We start from the raw sequence: 20,726 nt of genomic DNA on the forward strand, positions 1-20,726 counted from the left end.
GTACCTTGTTTTAGAATGTTTTGTAATGATTAGGGTTTCAATAAGGTAGTGAGGTGTGCCTATAAATAGAATGATTAGGTCTAAATTTATTGGACGCCCCTCTTACACCTTTGACAGCCGACACACTAGAATATTTGTCAGCCATCATACATTCTAAAACCCTAAAGTTTCCGTGTATTTAGTTGAATATTAATGATAATGGAATTAGTTTTAGTTTAATTTTTTATGTTCTTCAGTCACTTACTATAATTAGCAACTTATTGTTTGTTGTTGATTCTGCCAACAACATTCTAGGGGTTTTTCATAAATTGTGTTTCATGTTCTTGTCTGATTCTAGTAATCACGAAAGCTAGTCCTAACAAGCGGTATTATAACCGTGGAGCTAATATAAAAACAATCGAGTTTTTGTTTTAGGGCCTGCTTAGTTCATGGATTTCATAGGAATTGGAATTGGAAACAATTCCATTCAAAATTGTGTTTGGTTAGTATATTAAGGATTGGAATGAGAAATCTTTCTTTCATTTAATGAAATTCACATTCCTTCAATATACCATAGAATTATAAACTTTCCAATGGAATGTCCAAAGATTATAAGAACACCCTGAAAATTCGTATCCAAAATTGATTAAAATCGAATCTTCATTCAAAGTGTATACCCAGAAATTAGATGTAGATGACTTCCAACATCGTAAAACACACATTGGTCTATAATCAAATCTAAGAAAACGAAATATAGATGACGAAGCTTCATCGGAACTCAAGTTCAACATAAAACAAAAAAACTAAAGTTCCAGAAATCAAATTCTATGTAGCAAAAACAAAAAATAATAAAATCCTTCAATGAATGAAGCGTTAAACATGATTCGTAAATATACAGAAAAGGGGATTAATTAGAAAGAAGGTGATGAGGGTAATTTAGTCATTTAATTTTTTTAACATTTCAATTCCATTATTAAATTTACAAACCAAACATCACAATAATTTTTAAGAGATTCTATTCCAATTCAAATTCTAAGATTGAAATTCAATCACAAACCATTATGTGAGCCAAACGACATCTTAGTGTTTCGACTTTAGATTTGTGTGATTTGAGCTGAATATATGAAGAATTGAAGATGATGACGTCAGCTGAACACTGCTCCATTGGAGAGTGACGTCACCTTATCAGATTTCTCATTTTTGTGTTAGATTTGCAAAGTATTGAGGTTTAAAAGTATTATAATCCTATATTTGCATCTTGTTTGATTATTATTTTGTCTGGATCTTGGTTAAAATCCATTCGAAATTTTCTGTTGACTTAGATCTGACATTTCTAAGCCAGATCCACAAGTTTTAAGTAAATTTTAGCAACATATTAAAGTTTTCAGTAATTGTTAAGGATAAACTTTTATCAAAATTTAGAATCAAAAATACAAAAATATTTTCTAAGTTCTTGTAAAAATTTCCAAAAATAAACAAAATAAATGGACATGGATTAGGAAGTTTCTACTAACAAAATTCCAAAGTTAGTTGGATAGGGAAATTATACCAAATGGAAGGTGATGTTTGAAGTTGTAGTAATTACAATGACCCTGATATGTGGTTGTCAATCAAAGAGGGTCCATATGTTCCTACAACTAGTATAAATTCAAACCAAGCTGTAGAGAGACAAATGAAGAGAATGGATGATAAGGCTTTGTCTATGTTGAAACTTGGGTTATCATGGGAAATTTTAACAAGTGTTCAACATCACACATTTGCTAAAGCTATGCATGATGTTGTGATAGACATGCTTGAGGGTAACACTGAGCTTAAAGAGATTAAGAAAGACATATTGAAACAACAAATTGACAGATTCAAGTTCAGAGATGTGAAAGTTTGAAATCACTTCTCCAAATATTTGTGACTATTGTAAATGAAACTAGGATAACAGACTCGCAGATTACTGATAATGATTAAAACAAGAAATTGTTGTCATCTTTATATGGTGAGTGGTACACAACAGCAAAATTCATCAAAGAGAAAGCTAACTTCCCAAACCTGAAGTTAGATGTTGTTATATCATTTTAGCGAGCAGCTGAACATAAAATGATTACAAATCTAATGATAAAGGAAGATAAACCAATCTTTCCATTTTCAAATGATTTAATTGCTCCAATGAGAAACTTGAGCACAAGACCTCAACAACAAATTCCAATCATAGAAGAACCAAATGAATGTGTTGATTCACCAAGAGCTTTCCATGTTACATCAGCATCTACTTCTAGTCAGGCACGTCAACCTAGTTCAATGTGAAAATGATTGAGGATGGTGATGCTTCATCAGTTTCTAGTGGGCAAGCTCCTTTTACTCCAAATTCTACATCTCAAAGAAATAAGTACCAATCACTTTTCTCGATGTTTATAGATTCTTACATTGCTTTTGTTGCTATGAATTTAATTCATACAAGTGTGGTACAACAAGATCTAGAATATATATGTGTTGATGATCCTAAAGATATGGATTTAAAATGACAAGCTACCATGTTAGCTGTGAGAAGCAAAAGGTTGTACACCAGAACAGGAAGGTCAAGTTTTTCAGGACCAAATTAAAGAATTGGTTTTAACAAATCAAAAGCCATATGTTACAATTGTTAACAACCAGATCACTTTGCAAGGGAATGCAATATTCCTAGACAATTTCAAAATTGAGGACAAGTGAACCAGAATTAGTTTTATCAGAACCAAAACCAAACCAACTTAAATCAACAAAGAAACCAATATGTAACGATTCCGGCAAAATCAGATATACCCTAACCGGTATATACTATTTATGTGTTATTTAACAATGAATATGTGAATTATAATGCGTTTATACGAGTATGTATGATTCATAGTACGGATTATACTCGATTATACAGTTAATCGTATTGGAAGTACGATTAACCGATTAACGGTTATTGAAGCCCGAACGAATCGAAGATTACATTATAGACGAGATATATGATATTTAGTGATGTTTACGAAGTATTAAAGCTTCGGGATAAGTGAATTAAAGCACAGAAAAAGATATTTCGATTTAATGGTACGTCGGTACGTTAAACGAAACCTTTAATACCAAACCAAGCAACAGACGATCGATCAAGCCGAAAAAGATGCGCAATTATTAATAATATGATGTTTTAAGTTAATAAATGTCATGGTTTAAGTTTTTAAAGTTTTTAAATCGGTTTTATATAAATTTCATTTTTTTAAGCCGAAAACGACCGTTTTAGCCTCGTTTTAAGCCGAATTAAACATTTAACCGAAAAACGAACTGAACCAGATTATCCAAAACATTATCCGGATTTCCAAAATCTAAACATGTGGCTAGAAATGGAAAGGTGGGTCCCACCCCACCTCCCACTTGGTCCGATCGGAATAAGGGGGATAACCCCATTCCTTTATTATTTTTTTTTTCTAAACAACCATGGCAACATTCCTTCTCCTCTCCATTTTATGATCCAAAAATCTAGAGTTTTAGCAAGAAAAGTAAGGTAAAAATCGAGTTATTTACGTTTCCATCTTCGTTTCTTGAGTTTATTTGCAAGAAAATGAGGTTTCAAGTGAAAAAGGGTGAAAACCCGAGATGAAAACCGATTCTTGCATGATCAAGTGATGTATACGGGTTATACAAGGGATCTTGGTCCAAGAAAGGAGTTAAACGAACCAAAAACGAATTTTTACGGTTAAACTTTAGTTTTGAAACAATAACCGAAACTATAGTGTAAGAGGCTTGATTTGAGTGTTACTTGCTTGGTATTGTGGTATGTTGGTTGTAGGTTCTGTATTTAGTGGTAGATAAGGCGGAAAGACGAGTGTGTAGCTTGTAGTGGCGGAAAACAAAAGGTATATTCGGTTTATGTCGGTTATGAGTGTTTTGGACAGATTGTGGTACTTTTAGAGTTAGGCTACGAAATTTCACAGGGATGATCTACACATGAAAATAAGAGTTCTGTGAAAATTTGGTAATTTTTGGATAAAGGATGAATATTTGGTGAATTTAATGCTCGGTTTGGGCTAAAAATGGTGAAAAATACTTAAAAATCATGATAAATTATGGAAAATTCCAGATAAGCTTTTTATAACATGTATAAGTCACACACAAAATTTTTGGTCAGTTGGACAAGTCTAAGTAGGCCTTTCGGTTAAACGAGTTCTAGGGTTTTCTAACCCGGTTTTAGTGAAAATGGCATGTAAAAAGAGATTTTGGTTCTGGAAAAATTACAGGGGACTATGTGGATGGCAGGGGTCATCCAGGAAAAATTTGGGATTTTCTAAGGTCTTTTGGTATTTACGACATATTTAGTGTTTAAATGGTGTTTAAAAATAGATAAATAAATTTTAAATATAAAATTTAATTCTGGAAATATTTTTATTAAATTCCCCACTGTCAAGAAGTGATTTGTGCAAAATCTCAAGATCCGAGACTAAACGGATAATTATTTGTGCAAAAACAAACTTTTAAAGTTTAAAACGCGTAAACCGGTAAAGTTCGCCTAAACGAGCTGACCGGTGTATAAAAACCCTAAAAATGAGCTATTTTCATATAACTGAGTTAAACAAGTAAAAATAAATCATCCGAAAATAATTCGGATGATTTGGGTAATTTTATCCGATAAAACAGTTTCCGGTATGCTAAAGACGGAAACGGGTCCCGCGGCCAATCGGGGCGTCTAAACTGAGCTCTATTTTCACAATTTTAATTAAATTATCAGTCAACAACTAATTTCGGGTCGTGTGTGACCAAACTCATTTTTGAAACGTAAAAACGGATGACCGTGCTAGGCACGCAAAACGAGGGAAACAAACTAATAATAATTTTGACTATTGAACTCTAAACGATATCAAAATCTGAGTCCGGAGAAGTGTTTCTGGGTTAACATTGCCCCCGAAACGGGTACAGTACTGGGTTAACAGTGTCCCCAGATGTACCGGTTGATACGGTTAAAGATTATATAAACAATAATTGTATAATAACGATCGTGGGGATCATAATACAGATTGGACGTGTTAACTGATAATGATTGTTGTTACCTGCTTGCATGTGCTAAGGTGAGTTTCACGAGCCCCTTTTTCTGAATTGTTTTTAAATATTTTCTCGGGGCGGAAGCATGTTACTACTGAAATGTTTAAGTACATACTGAACGCATGGATTTGCGTGTTTTTATATATATTTTATTGTACGGGAATCGTACGGAAATGTACTAAGATGGTAATTGTCTGAGTTGCTAACATTGTAAGGCCCCGCAACACGAGTGATTAACTGAAAGCCGGTAGAGTGTGAATAGTACTATTGGTCTGACAAACCCAACTGGTCCGGCATGGATTTGCTGATGTTTCCCAGCCAGTTGCACATGTCTATTTTGTTGTTATTTATTTTGCTATGTAATGTTAGACATAGCGGTTTGGGGCAGGTCCGTGGGCGGAGTATGCCACGGGGCTGTGTGTGGATAGTCAGAGGTTTCACTTGTGGGCTCAGCATAATTACATCGATAATATTATATTATGATATTGATTTATCATGGTTTACTCAAATTGTGAAACTCACCAACTATTCGTAGTTGACCCGTTTTCTCAAATGCTTTTCAGGTACAATTAAGATGAAGTGATTGCTTACGTGCTAAGTGCTTGATGTGTGTAAGATTTGCGTGTGGGATGTTATGATACATTATATTAAATTGAATTATGTAACGTATTGTATGATGTGTGTATCACCTAGACGGTAATGAAATATGAGATAATGTAATTTGAAGTATATTAATGTATTCAGTTTTCTTTATAAACAATGTGGTTGATATCAGAGGTGTCTGTGGCGCCCCGGTTACGTTTCCGCTGCGGTTACGGGGTGTTACAGAAGTTGGTATCAGAGCCATTGGTTATAAGGAATTAGGAAGTCTTTAAAAGATACCTAAAATATAACCAGTAGCTCAAGTATTATAGGATCTGAATATCAACTAATAATATATGGTGACGAGTATCGGGATGAACTCGGTCGGACATGTGAGTTATTATGGTCCGGAACATAATAACAGACTTGTCTCCACGAGGGAATTCAGGGGAAGTCACTGGGTACATTAATAGGTAAAAATGGCAACATATGTGTAAAGTATATAATATTATTTATGCGTGCTAATGTGTATATATATATATGTACATATCTTGTGGGTACATGTATTGAGAAATAGGACCCGGATAAGGAACCGGGGGATGAAATAATAAGAGTACCGAGGATGCTGAAATTTTCTAGAGCATCGGTTGATGATAAGTCTGACTTATCGGGCCATAGTTATGATAGTACCAAGTTAGATCTCCCGTTTGACATTAACCAGAAATATCTAGTAACCGTCACTCCCAACCAAAATTAATAAATCCCTTACCCTACCAACACCGGTACCGTATATCCTAATAACCCCCTATTGGGACACCCGGTAATTTTCCATATTCTTTAATCTTTATAATTGATCAAAATTACGTGTCATTTATATAATTTATATGAGGTATAAACCATAGTATACTTGAAATGTGGACGAGAACAGTCGTTAATGCCTATAGGATTGTATAAAGTGCCGATGAGAACGGCTATATGATAAAGACAGCCCAGTAATAGTCAGAGGTGACAAACATATCAAGCTAAATATATACCTATGATCCAATATAATGGGTAATGGTAAGACTTTGCCCAATAATGTCCTAATTCCCTAATTATGACCGAAACGTCAAAAACGTTTAAATAATGGAATATAGTCGCCGAACCGGCCAAATTAATGACACATTATACAGTGAGACGACCAAGATATGAAACTATGAAGGAATTAAAGGTATACTAGTCAAAATAATATGAAGTTAATAATTTAAACAATCCATGAAAGATTACAATATGGAGCACTATTTAACCGAATATAACTCCGGGCTAAATTTAAATATACATCATACCGGGAACCGAAATAAATACCGGGTTCCATACCATCTATAATACTTTATAGGTGACCAAATAAATTAAGAGAAGCTCATAATACCCAAGTCCAATATAATTCCCATAACTCGTTCATTCGATAAACTACTCGTCCTAACGACTATCCATTTAAGACCCGAACCAAGATTGAACTTAGCACTACATTTGGACAACCAATATATTTATTAAATGACCATAATACCTTCCCTTTGCAGCCCAAAGCCGAACCCCAACCTCTTCCCATTCAGTTTTAATGTACAAGGAACAAACACCACATTAAATCTTATAAACCATTATCCATGCATCCATATGTATCATGATCATGTATCATCATCATCTTCAACATCATAATTGTGAATGTACTTCATGATCAAGCAAAAATCTTCCTAACCATTCCCTATGGCCGCCTCCCCCATTCCCTCAAATAAACAACAATAAACACCATACTTTGATCACTATTGCACTTGATTTGATAAGATTATAATCCCCAAACCAAGGGATGTGTTCCCTTGGGTTTTCCTATAAATAAGACCAAGTACTTGGATGGAAAACACCACACACAAACTCAAGAAACATAGCTCCAAACCAACCTCTTCTTCTCTCGGCCGAAGGCAGCAGCAGAGCACCACCACAGCCGCCTCTTTGCAACCCGTTTTCTCTATAATGCTGCTCTGAACATCTTGAACCCTATATATCGTTGGAAAGCTAGAAGAAATCCTTAAACCGTGGTAGAAAGCCTTGAACGGATCTCTGCCCGGAAGACTCGGTAAGAAGCTTTGAACCTTCAAAGGTCACTACTGGAAACTGCATTTTCCAGCAGTACCCCCCTCTCTTCTTTTGTTCATATCTCACAAACCACTTGGTATTTTTGGGTGATTCTTGTTTAGGAATCCAAGGAAACTCGCAAGGATTACGAACCACCTTTTGAACATCCATTTCCGGCTTCATTTCAGCATTAGGTAAGCCGAAAAATCGAGTTGTAACAGTTTATGGTGGCTGGAAAAACACAGATTCTGTCCAGCCACGGTCTCATCATTTTACTTGACCCTAATCCACCTATTTCATGTTATTTGAACATATTGTAGACTCTTAACATCGTGGTTAACGTCAAGGAACTTGGATCTCGTCTTAAATCGCTCAAAAACCGACATTCCCAAGGTACTAATGCCATATAATGTTTAGTAGAAAAACATGGACTAAGCCTAAGATACATATACATAATGAGGTGATTAGACATAAACATAAACTTGAAGTGTGTTGAAATGACATATAATTAAGGATAAATCATGTTAAGTAAAAGATATAAAGGATTTAAAGGGTGTTTAAGGAAGGTTAAGGTTAATAGAACACCTAGTTAAGGTAAAAATGATCTTGAGTAGTAAAACCCACTTATAAATAAACAAGATGATATAAATGTAAAGATGGAATTTTGGTTATGTTAAATTTTAAAAAGGGTATAACTAACGTATTAAAAACCATATCGGGTTTGTCATAAAAGTAAAAATAATAATAGTAATAATAATAGTAATAATAATAATAATGATAAAATATGAGTACTAGTAATAAAGATAAAAGTATAAATAAAAGTGCACATTAAACATAAGGTGCAATCCTTGCATCAAGTCTTGGAAATAAAAATAACGATGATTGTACGGGTAAAATACAAGGTACACGTATATTCTTATATACGCAAATGAAAATATAAATACCCATGTATAATGTTATAAAAACAAAGGATGTGATAACTATATGTTACGAAGACGAAAATACTAATAATACTTATCGTATACATGAGGAAATGATTTATACAATTAATACACATATATTCCTATATATGTGCCATACGTATAAATATAAAATACGGTTTTTGTGATGGACATTGCGAGTAACTGGAAGGGTGGAGGTGCCGGTAGTCGGGACGTCCTGTCTAGGCTGGTAACTGAATATATCATAGATGGGCCCGTTACCTACCTGGGGACTAACGATGAGAGCTCCAAAACCTATTAGGCTAAAGCATGTCACGAACGTCATGATTACCGACGAATAATTTGTATCGAGCATTCCCTAATGCTCGGAGGATATATATATAAAGAAGATATAACGGAAATACATAACAAGTATAAGACGTTGTCTAACGTCCGTATCGCTAATGTATAAAAAGTATACATATATACCGTCACCTCATAAGTATGTATCGGGCTAAGTATTAATAGTTATATATTATGTACTGAAGTGCATACGTATACGATATAATACAGGAAACTCACCAAGTATAACGGAACATTATTCCTCATTTAAGGTGAGTCTCACAGCCCCTATTTTCACTATGTTTTAAACTGTTTTCGGGGCGAGGGACACGTGTTTAAATATGTTTTATCATGGTGTATATCTTGATTTACAATGTGCGTGTACATGAGATATTTGGCGCGCTCTTGGTACATAAAGTCCCCGGTATATATTGTAACCATAAACTATAGGCAACTATAGCCGAGGAACTCTACGGGTAGTACTACTGGTCTGACCAACCCACTCGTAAGTGGTCGCGCCACTTTATAAGACGGGTGCTTAGTTTTCCGATTTATTTATTCCCTCGTGGACTCGTGGGATGTTATGTGGGGCTTTATGGTGTATATATATAGTCAAGGAATGGTTACGAACTCATGTATTCACGTTACACTGCAAGTCATGGATACTGCATTCATGACGTTATGAGAATTATATTATAAAGCAATTTATCGAGTCACAAAACTTGTGAACTCACTCAGTTTATACTGATTAAATTATTTTACGTGTCTTTCAGGTATTTAGCTACGTGGAGAGGTCACGGTGTCTCACTACGGTTTTATGTTTAACTATGGAAATTTCATGTATGAGGATTTTATATTTTGGAGTTTTCATGGTTATATCTCCATTCGGCAGGACATAACTGTGAAATCTCAATATGTTATATGTAAACCTTTTTATGGATATTTTTGTAAAACTTATATTATGAATGAAATCCTCATGTATTTTATCATATAGTTGTTGCTTAACCGCGCTCTAGAAAACCTTTCATGAGTCGCACATCGGTTGTTTCCGCCTATGGACCGGGTGTGACACCTATGTTCACCTGAACCGCCGATCCTCACGTACGGACGGACCTGTACCTGAACCCATTCTTATTCCATTAAGGTAAAAAAAAAAATTAAAAAAAAAAAAAAAAAAAAAAAAAATAAAAAAATAATAATAATAATAATAATAATAATAATAATAATAATAATAATAATAATAATAAATTTGATAATAAATGAGCTGATAAAAATAATATATAGAAATATATGTGTATTTCTCACTCTCAAACATATGAGACATACCACCTCCAGATCGAGAATTACCGATTTTAGCGAACCTAGAACGCCTGAGGACATTGACTGAGCAAGTGATAGAGTTTCCCATAATAGTAATTGATAATATTTGAAGGCAACATGGGTTGCGCGATTACCTTGAACCTTGCAACTCCCTATGTTATCCTTACATCCGTTAGATGCCTATACCCATGTATACTCGAATAGAATGATTACCCATACACAAAGAGGTGTTGGAATCATTATAGCATAGTCGGTTGTTCGTTCGTAGGTGGTATACCGTGTATGCCGGATATACAAATAGACACGGATATTATAACTCCGTGGTACGTAATCGTTTGGTGCTCACGGTGAGCATGTATCGGTTATGCTGACATGCAGAAGGATATTGAAATCAAGCATATTAAACATTAATCTTTGTTGAGAAAGATCTATATGTCAGTCGGTGACAAGGGTTATGAAACATATTTAAACGTTAACCGACATCAGGTTAAGTCCATATGTTATTATATTTGTGGGACATATATACTAGATACTGGTATGTGTAATATGTATGATAATATTTGGTGTGTATGTGTACCTGCTGTTATGATTGAGCTGCTAACGAGTTATACGGTGAGATTAGTACTGATTACTGCGTACGGGATGGGTACGACAGAATGACATAAAAAGAGTAACTCCAATGATGGAGATTGTTATGATTCAGTTGATTGCTCAAAGATAGCAGATGATGATACCGAATGTCGTATCACAGATCGCTGCTAGTGTTGATGCAAATGTGATCGCAGAATTATAGATCGAGCAATCACATGATTATGAATATTTCAATTCTTAGTGTTATTACTAAGAGTGATAATGTCCCACCGAATACTATTATGACTACGAGTATTAGTTATAAACTAAACATGAATAGTAGTTGTAATGAATTAGATCCGGTATGAAGGATGTGTTTGTTGGTTGTGTTAAGGAAATTATTAATAGTTTACTGATGGTAAAGGGAGGAATAGATTAGCGAGTGGATAGAAAAGATCGAAATGGTTAAGGATATTGGTAAGAGTCTAGAACATTGTGTAGTGAAATATGCTACAGATATGTTGGTAGATTATGTTGTATCGTGATGGAAAACGATGGTACGAAATTATAGTTAGAAAATTATTACTCAGATGTTATGGTCGGAAATTAAAATTCTTGGGCTAGAGCACTTTTATTCGAGTAATTAAGTTCAGAGATTGGAAACTGAGCTATGAAAGATAGAAATGTTGTGTGCTGATCACTTTGAACACGCTAATCGTTTGAAGGAATTGTCATGTCTGGTAACATGGCTAATTACTCCTGAAACTAAGCGAAGTGAGCGCCATATGGGGGACTAACTCCATCAATAAGGAGTATAGTCAATCCTGTAAAATATACAACCTTTGGAAGGGTTGTGTCACAAGCCAGCATTGATATATTTGACACTATGGGAAGCGGACTGGAAGGACGTTAGGTGAGACGTCGAGTGTTAAAGAAGAGAAATGATAAAGGGATAGTGCAAGATAGGCTTTTGAATAAGTAGGTATGTCCTACAACCCAGAATTATACTAAGACTAGTTCTAGTGTGAAAACATGAACCGCATGAAGGGTCCTTCCCTAAATGTGGAAAATATGGTTATCGGCAGGAAGAAGAATGTCGAGTGATAGTAGGCCACATGTGTGGTAAAGATGGACGCAATGCCCCAATTGTAGAACCAATTGAAGCCATGTGAACCGGCAACCCCAACCCATTCGTGTACAACCACTCCGAACCCAACAGCTTCAATAACAATCCATCCAAAGAAATCAAATTATGTCAAACAGTTGTGCTTGCTATGAATGTGGCAGTACAGAACGTTTCAAGAGAAATTGCCCAAGGTTGAACCAAGGTGTCGTGGAAGACGAACCTCATGACAAGCATCAACCCCTGATCAAGCAAGGAGCCGTGCTTTTGTGAGTAATTCGAATAAAGCACGTCATGATCCAAAGGTGGTATTAAGTATGTTGTAGTTTTAAATCAATAGGCTTCAGTGATATTTTTACGGTCGCTGATAGAAGTTAGTTCCTGTTAACCTCCTGCCATTTGGAAAGTTACCGATTAGTGAAACTATAGAACCTTATACCGTAGAAGTCGCTAACGGTAAAACCATGATAGTTAATCAGATAGTTCGGAATTGCCCTTTTATTCTGAACGATCAATCATTCCTGATTGACCTATTACCGGTAGAATTAGGTAGTTTTGACGTGATAGTGGAAATGGATTGGTTAGCACGTAACAAAGTGGGAAATAAACTGTGAAAAGAAAATCGTCAAGATCCGGGTGTTGGATGACGAAGAGGTGTTAGTGCAAGGAGGGAAGTCGGGCACAATGATACCATTTATATCCCACCTCAAGGTGTTAAAATATTTACGCCAGGGATGCGTGGCGTATCTAGCGAGCTTGATGGCCACAGATTCTGAGGAGAAACGGGTGGAAGATATCCCGGTGGTACGCGAATTTCCACAAGTTTTCCCAGAAGAACTTCCTGGATTACCGCCAACCCGACAGGTCGAATTCAGAATCGATTTAATACCTCAAGCTGGCCCTGTTGCTAAAGCACCCTACCGACTTGCACCGTCCGAGATGCAAGAATTATCCAATCAGTTGCAAGAATTGTTGGATAAAGGATTTATACGTCCTAGTCATCCCCCGTGGGGTGCACCTGTATTATTCGTGAAAAAGAAGGACGGGAGCCTTAGAATGTGCATTGATTACAGGAGTTGAACAAGTTAACAATCAAAAATAGGTACCCTCTTCCCCGAATTGATGATCTGTCTGACCAGCTGCAAGGTGCGAGCTATTTCTCAAAAAAAAAAAAAAAAAAATCGATCTTAGATCGGGATACCATCAGGTTAGAATTCAGGAAGAAGATATCCCAAAAACCGCATTCCGGACTCGCTACGGCCATTACGAGTTCTTAGTTATGCCTTTCGGACTAACAAATGCGCAGGCAGTGTTCATGGAACTCATGAATCGAGCCTGTAAACCCTACCTCGACAAATTCGTCATCGTGTTTATTGACGATATTTTGATCTACTCGAAAAGTAAAGAAGAGCACGAGCGACACTTAAGAATAATTTTAAAGCTTCTGAATCAGGAGAAGTTGTATGCAAAATTCTCCAAGTGTAACTTCTGGTTACAAGAAGTGCAATTCCTCGGTCACGTTGTAAACCATCAAGGAATACACGTTGATCCGAGTAAGATAGAAACCATTAAAATTGGCAGTCACCCAAGGCGCCAAAGGAAATGCGCCAATTTTTAGGACTAGCCGGAGACTATCAGCGGGTTATTGAAGAATTTTTAGCATTACCCAACTCATAATCCTTTGTACGACGCAAATGTACAAATTTTATAGATGATAAGAGACCGCAGTCTCATATTCAACGAAGATGGGTCGAGTTGTTAAGCGATTATGACTGTGACATCCGTTATCACCCCGACAAGGCTAACGTCGTAGCCGATGCCTTGAGTAGAAAAGATCGGGTTAAGCCATTGCGAGTGCGAGCGCTGGGGATGATAGTCCAGTCGAACCTTTCGGACCTGGTTCGAGTCGCTCAACGTGAGGTGTTGAAAGAGGAACAATTGGAAAAGGAGGGACCTTACGGCAATGAGAAGAATTTCGAACAGCGCGTGGACGAAATTCTCTACTTCAAAAAAAAAATCGGGTTTGGATCCCGACCCTCCATGACCTTCGTAAATTAATCATGGACGAAACGCATAGATCGAAATATTCCATACATCCGGGATCGGATTAGACTATTGATGATACGAATATCTGAAAGGATTTTATTAATGGCTGAGTTTGGAGAAAGATATGGTTACGTATGTTGGTGAATATTTAAGTTATGCAAGAGATAAGGCTGCACACCGAAAACCCTAGGGAACGCCACAACGACAGAAAATTCGCCAATGATAGTGGGAATAAATTACAATGGATTTCGGGACGCAAATTCCCAAGATATATCAAAGGCATGATGTAAATTGGGTAATCGCGGATCGATTAACCAATCCTCGCATTTCATCCCAATCCATGACGATTACCACAATGAATTCTCGCCCAAATTCATGATGGTGAAATGGTATTTCATCGTGGAGTACCATTTTCAATTATCTCAGATCGAAATAGTCATCCTACTTCCATTATTGGAAGGCGGGGAAGGAAGCATCAAGAGCTTGAAGCTTTCTATGGGTGAAGTAATTATCACCAATTTGTTAAATTGAAAATGGGCGTCAATCAAGCCATAAGATTTGAATTGATTCGAGAAACAACCAATCGGATCTATAATATTTAAGATAAGTTGAAAGCAGCGCGAGATTGGCAAAGGATTTATGCCAACATTCAAAGGAAACCATTGTCACTGGAAAGAGGTGACAAGGCATTTTTAAGGCATCACCTTAGAGAGGTGATATGAGGTTTGGCAAAACCGAAAATAGCTCCTTAATATATTGGACCTCATGAGACTATCTCCATGATTGGTCATTTAGTTTATCGATTAAAGTACTCCAGGGGCTAAGTACTATACATGACGTTTTGCCATGTATACGGATTGAAAAGTACCTAAGCGATGAGGCAACGAAAGTACCAGTAATGGAGGTACTCATAGAAGACGTGCTTGATACCATATATAATTCCGTAGAGATAGTAGACTGGAAAACTAAACAGTTTGGACACACCAAGCTTTATTTATTAAGATTAAGTGGAATTCACAGCGAAGACCAGATTAAACCTGGTAACGAGAGGGTGAATTCTGAAGGAAAAACCCCCACCTTTCTCTCGGAAGGGGATAGTGGGCGTGTAAAATTTCGAGGACGAAATTTCTTAACGGGGGGAGAATGTAACGATTCCGGAAAAATCAGATATACCCTAACCGGTATATACTATTTATGTGTTATTTAATAATGAATATGTGAATTATAATGCGTTTATACGAGTATGTATGATTCATAGTACGAATTATACTCAATTATACAGTTAATCGTATTGGAAATACGATTAACCGATTAACGGTTATTGAAGCCCGAACGAATTGAGGATTACATTATAGACGAGATATATGATATTTAGTGATGTTTACGAAGTATTAAAGCTTCGGGATAAGTGAATTAAAGCACAGAAAAAGAATTTTCGATTTAATGGTACGTCGGTACGTTAAATGAAACCTTTAATACCAAACCAAGCAAGAGACGATCGATCAAGCCGAAAAAGATGCGTAATTATTAATAATATGATGTTTTAAGTTAATAAATGTCATGGTTTAAGTTTTTAAAGTTTTTAAATCGGTTTTATATAAATTTCATTTTTTTAAGCCGAAAACGACCGTTTTAGCCTCGTTTTAAGCCGAATTAAACATTTAACCGAAAAACGAACTGAACCAGATTATTCAAAACATTATCCGGATTTCCAAAATCTAAACATGTGGCTAGAAATGGAAAGGTGGGTCCCACCCCACCTCCCACTTGGTCCGATCGGAATAAGGGGGATAACCCCATTCCTTTATTATTTTTTTTTCTAAACAACCATGGCAACATTCCTTCTCCTCTCCATTTTATGATCCAAAAATCTAGAGTTTTAGCAAGAAAAGTAAGGTAAAAATCGAGTTATTTACGTTTCCATCTTCGTTTCTTGAGTTTATTTGCAAGAAAATGAGGTTTCAAGTGAAAAAGGGTGAAAACCCGAGATGAAAACCGATTCTTGCATGATCAAGTGATGTATACGGGTTATACAAGGGATCTTGGTCCAAGAAAGGAGTTAAACGAACCAAAAACGAATTTTTACGGTTTAAACTTTAGTTTTGAAACAATAACCGAAACTATAGTGTAAGAGGCTTGATTTGAGTGTTACTTGCTTGGTATTGTGGTATGTTGGTTGTAGGTTCTGTATTTAGTGGTAGATAAGGCGGAAAGACGAGTGTGTAGCTTGTAGTGGCGGAAAACAAAAGGTATATTCGGTTTATGTCGGTTATGAGTGTTTTGGACAGATTGTGGTACGTTTAGAGTTAGGCTACGAAATTTCACAGGGATGATCTACACATGAAAATAAGAGTTCTGTGAAAATTTGGTAATTTTTGGATAAAGGATGAATATTTGGTGAATTTAATGCTCGGTTTGGGCTAAAAATGGTGAAAAATACTTAAATATCATGATAAATTCTGGAAAATTCCAGATAAGCTTTTTATAACATGTATAAGTCACACACAAAATTTTTGGTCAGTTGGACAAGTCTAAGTAGGCCTTTCGGTTAAACGAGTTCTAGGGTTTTCTAACCCGGTTTTAGTGAAAATGGCATGTAAAAAGAGATTTTGGTTCTGGAAAAATTACAGGGGACTATGTGGATGGCAGGGGTCATCCAGGAAAAATTTGGGATTTTTCTAAGGTCTTTTGGTATTTACGACATATTTAGTGTTTAAATGGTGTTTAAAAATAGATAAATAAATTTTAAATATAAAATTTAATTCTGGAAATATTTTTATTAAATTCCCCACTGTCAAAAAGTAATTTGTGCAACATCTCAAGATCCGAGACTAAACGGATAATTATTTGTGCAAAAACAAACTTTTAAAGTTTAAAACGCGGTAAACCGGTAAAGTTCGCCTAAACGAGCTGACCGGTGTATAAAAACCCTAAAAATGAACTATTTTCATATAACTGAGTTAAACAAGTAAAAATAAATCATCCGAAAATAATTCGGATGATTTGGGTAATTTTATCCGATAAAACAGTTTCCGGTATGCTAAAGACGGAAACGGGTCCCGCGGCCAATCGGGGCGTCTAAACCGAGCTCTAATTTCACAACTTTAATTAAATTATCAGTCAACAACTAATTTCGGGTCGTGTGTGGCCAAACTCATTTTTGAAACGTAAAAACGGATGACCGTGCTAGGCACGCAAAACGAGGGAAACAAACTAATAGTAATTTTGACTATTGAACTCTAAACGATATCACAATCTGAGTCCGGAGAAGTGTTTCTGGGTTAACATTGCCCCCGGAACGGGTACAGTACTGGGTTAACAGTGTCCCCAGATGTACCGGTTGATACGGTTAAAGATTATATAAACAATAATTGTATAATAACGATCGTGGGGATCATAATACAGATTGGACGTGTTAACTGATAATGATTGTTGTTACCTGCTTGCATGTGCTAAGGTGAGTTTCACGAGCCCCTTTTTCTGAATTGTTTTTAAATATTTTCTCGGGGCGGAAGCATGTTACTACTGAAATGTTTAAGTACATACTGAACGCATGGATTTGCGTGTTTTTATATATATTTTATTGTACGGGAATCGTACGGAAATGTACTAAGATGGTAATTTTCTGAGTTGCTAACATTGTAAGGCCCCGCAACACGAGTGATTAACTGAAAGCCGGTAGAGTGTGAATAGTACTATTGGTCTGACAAACCCAACTGGTCCGGCATGGATTTGCTGATGTTTCCCAGCCAGTTGCACATGTCTATTTTGTTGTTATTTATTTTGCTATGTAATGTTAGACATAGCGGTTTGGGGCAGGTCCGTGGGCGGAGTATGCCACGGGGCTGTGTGTGGATAGTCAGAGGTTTCACTTGTGGGCTCAGCATAATTACATCGATAATATTATATTATGATATTGATTTATCATGGTTTACTCAAATTGTGAAACTCACCAACTATTCGTAGTTGACCCGTTTTCTCAAATGCTTTTCAGGTACAATTAAGATGAAGTGATTGCTTACGTGCTAAGTGCTTGATGTGTGTAAGATTTGCGTGTGGGATGTTATGATATATTATATTAAATAGAATTATGTAACGTATTGTATGATGTGTGTATCACCTAGACGGTAATGAAATATGAGATAATGTAATTTGAAGTATATTAATGTATTCAGTTTTCTTTATAAACAATGTGGTTGATATCAGAGGTGTCTGTGGCGCCCCGGTTACGTTTCCGCTGCGGTTACGGGGTGTTACACAATACCAAAACGAAAACCCATACTCTCAGAACAGAAATATTCCACACCCACAAAACCAACAAATCATTTAACACCTACAACAACCAAAAAAACAAAATACTAATCAAATTCCTCCTAACAAGAATAAAAATCAACAAAGAAACAATCAAGCTCAACCAATTAATAACAATCAACAACAAAGAGACTAATTGAATGTTGTAGTTACTCAAGATCCTCAAGATGGAGATTTTGACTAGAGTAATTATGTAGAAGCTATAACAATAACAAATGTTGCACTTATGACAGATATTAAGAGCGAAGGAGAATCCTCATCTTGAAAGGTACTTTCTGAATCTTCATATACTAAATTATTATTGTATATTAATGAGTTAATGAAAGAAATAGGGATGTTACAATATAAGATTAGCAAGAGATAAAGTATTATCTGTGTATAGGAAGAGAATCAGAAAACCTAAGAAAAACAAATCAAAAGTGGTGAAGATGATTGTGTTGAAAGTTATATAATTCAATCTAGGTATGCAGTTGAGATTGAAGATCTCAAGAAGATATACACTGATGAGAATCTTAAGTGTACTTAACTTCAAGAGTCTATATGAGAGGATGGATGCTATTACAAATTATAAAAATCCTCCTGAATCCGCTTTTGATTTTGCTGTAATGGTATAAAATGAAAGATCCTGTGATTAGGGATGAGCATTTTGTCACAAATACCCGAACCGTGCCCGTACTTGTTCCAGCCGTCATTAAGTATTCTCCACGAATTTCCTTCTTTAACCATCCTAATCTCCATCAATTTAGCAAGTTTGTTCAAGGTTTGTTGACTTTGAAGTTCAAGACATCATTGACCTCGATTTCCTCTTAGTTCCTCTTCTCGTTTGGGTAAGTTTTCTTCTGTAATCTTGTAGTTTTTCATTCAATAAAAAAAATCCCTCAATCAATCTCACTGATTGAGAGAGTTTTGGTGGTCAGTTTGTTCACGGCCCGTTAAGGGTGTTTTAGTCAAGTTTATTTGACTTTTCAATCTCTCCATCTTCTGGTCGGAATTAGCTTTTGGTCCAAAAGACATTTTTGTTCAAAATTAAATTTTGATTCACTGACCAAAACCTGACTCACGACTCGTTGTTCGGACTCTGGTCAGTAACAGCTCACTTAAAACTTAAAAATCTCATAATCGAAGTTTTATACGTCCGTTTGGATTAATTCTTGCGGCTATATTGTCGTTTTTAATTCTTGTTTTCTAACTCTATGTTTTAGGTCTTTGTTATTCTTATTATTTTCTAATCCCGTTTAAGTGATAAGGTGAGAAATCATTCCCCTTTTTATTTACTATTTTCAAACATATTTTATGGACGTATGCGTACTTACAATATATATTTATTATATTATACACAATAGCGAACTGTCATATATTGTACGTGTATTCAATTAAATGACTAACTGTTACTTGATTACTTGATTCCAACAATTCAGTGTGGTCCAACATAATCACATTATATTATGATCATAAGACCGTCATAGTAGCCATAGTCCGTGACTTAGTCAACTGACACTTTTATTTGCTCATGGTTTGATTGTTTTACATTCACAATAGCATATTTTCTTTTTTACTATACTTATTATTGTAACAAATTTGATGATTTTCTCACTCAACCATGTGTTGACAAATGTATGTTATTTTCTACGCATATGAAGGTTATCGGTTGGTGTGAAGATAGGTGAACAGACAACTAGCAAGACTTTAAGAACAGAATTAATAAAAGACTATTTAAGTTAATTTATTTGTTTTTATATTTTGGATTAAATTTGGATTGTTTGGTAATTTGCTCAAATTGATGTACTTGGATGATGTTTTTGATTATTTAAAAATAATTAAATAGATATTGTCTTATAACATTGCATGATAGTACTTTGTGAGTTGTGAGCAATCAGTCCGCGCCCCGATATTTTCACTTTAGGTTGGGGTGTGTGACAGATTGGAATCAGAGCCGAAGGTCGTAAGATTGGTTGTTAGAGGTGCCATAGTAACATGCTTAGGACCCCATACGTGTTTACTTGACAATCTAATGTGTTCTATTTTTAATTGTTTACAACTTACTTATTTTATTGTTTATTTATTTATTTTATCATGCACACACACAAAATCCGAGGCTAAACCATATTTTCAAAAGATTTTTTATAATAGTAGATTGTTTTTATTTTGGAAAATTCCTTAAGAATTCCCGTGTTTGGTTTATACTCCCGCACCTTAAAGCATGTGAGTATGAAAAGTTCTTGTAGTAACTGGAAGGGGGAGAGTACTATGAGTTGGGGCTTGGCAAAACGGTTCCAAGAACCCAAGGTAAGACGTTATTCCTTACCTGGAGGATAACCCTGCCAAAGTACTCAAGCTTATAGGCCAAAGTGGAAAAATTGTCATACAACCAGAACTTT

Source organism: Bidens hawaiensis, unplaced genomic scaffold (assembly GCF_021521415.1).
Source record: "Bidens hawaiensis isolate Kalapana, Puna unplaced genomic scaffold, B.hawaiensis_p1.1 tig00035166_1, whole genome shotgun sequence".
Lineage (NCBI taxonomy): Eukaryota > Viridiplantae > Streptophyta > Magnoliopsida > Asterales > Asteraceae > Bidens > Bidens hawaiensis.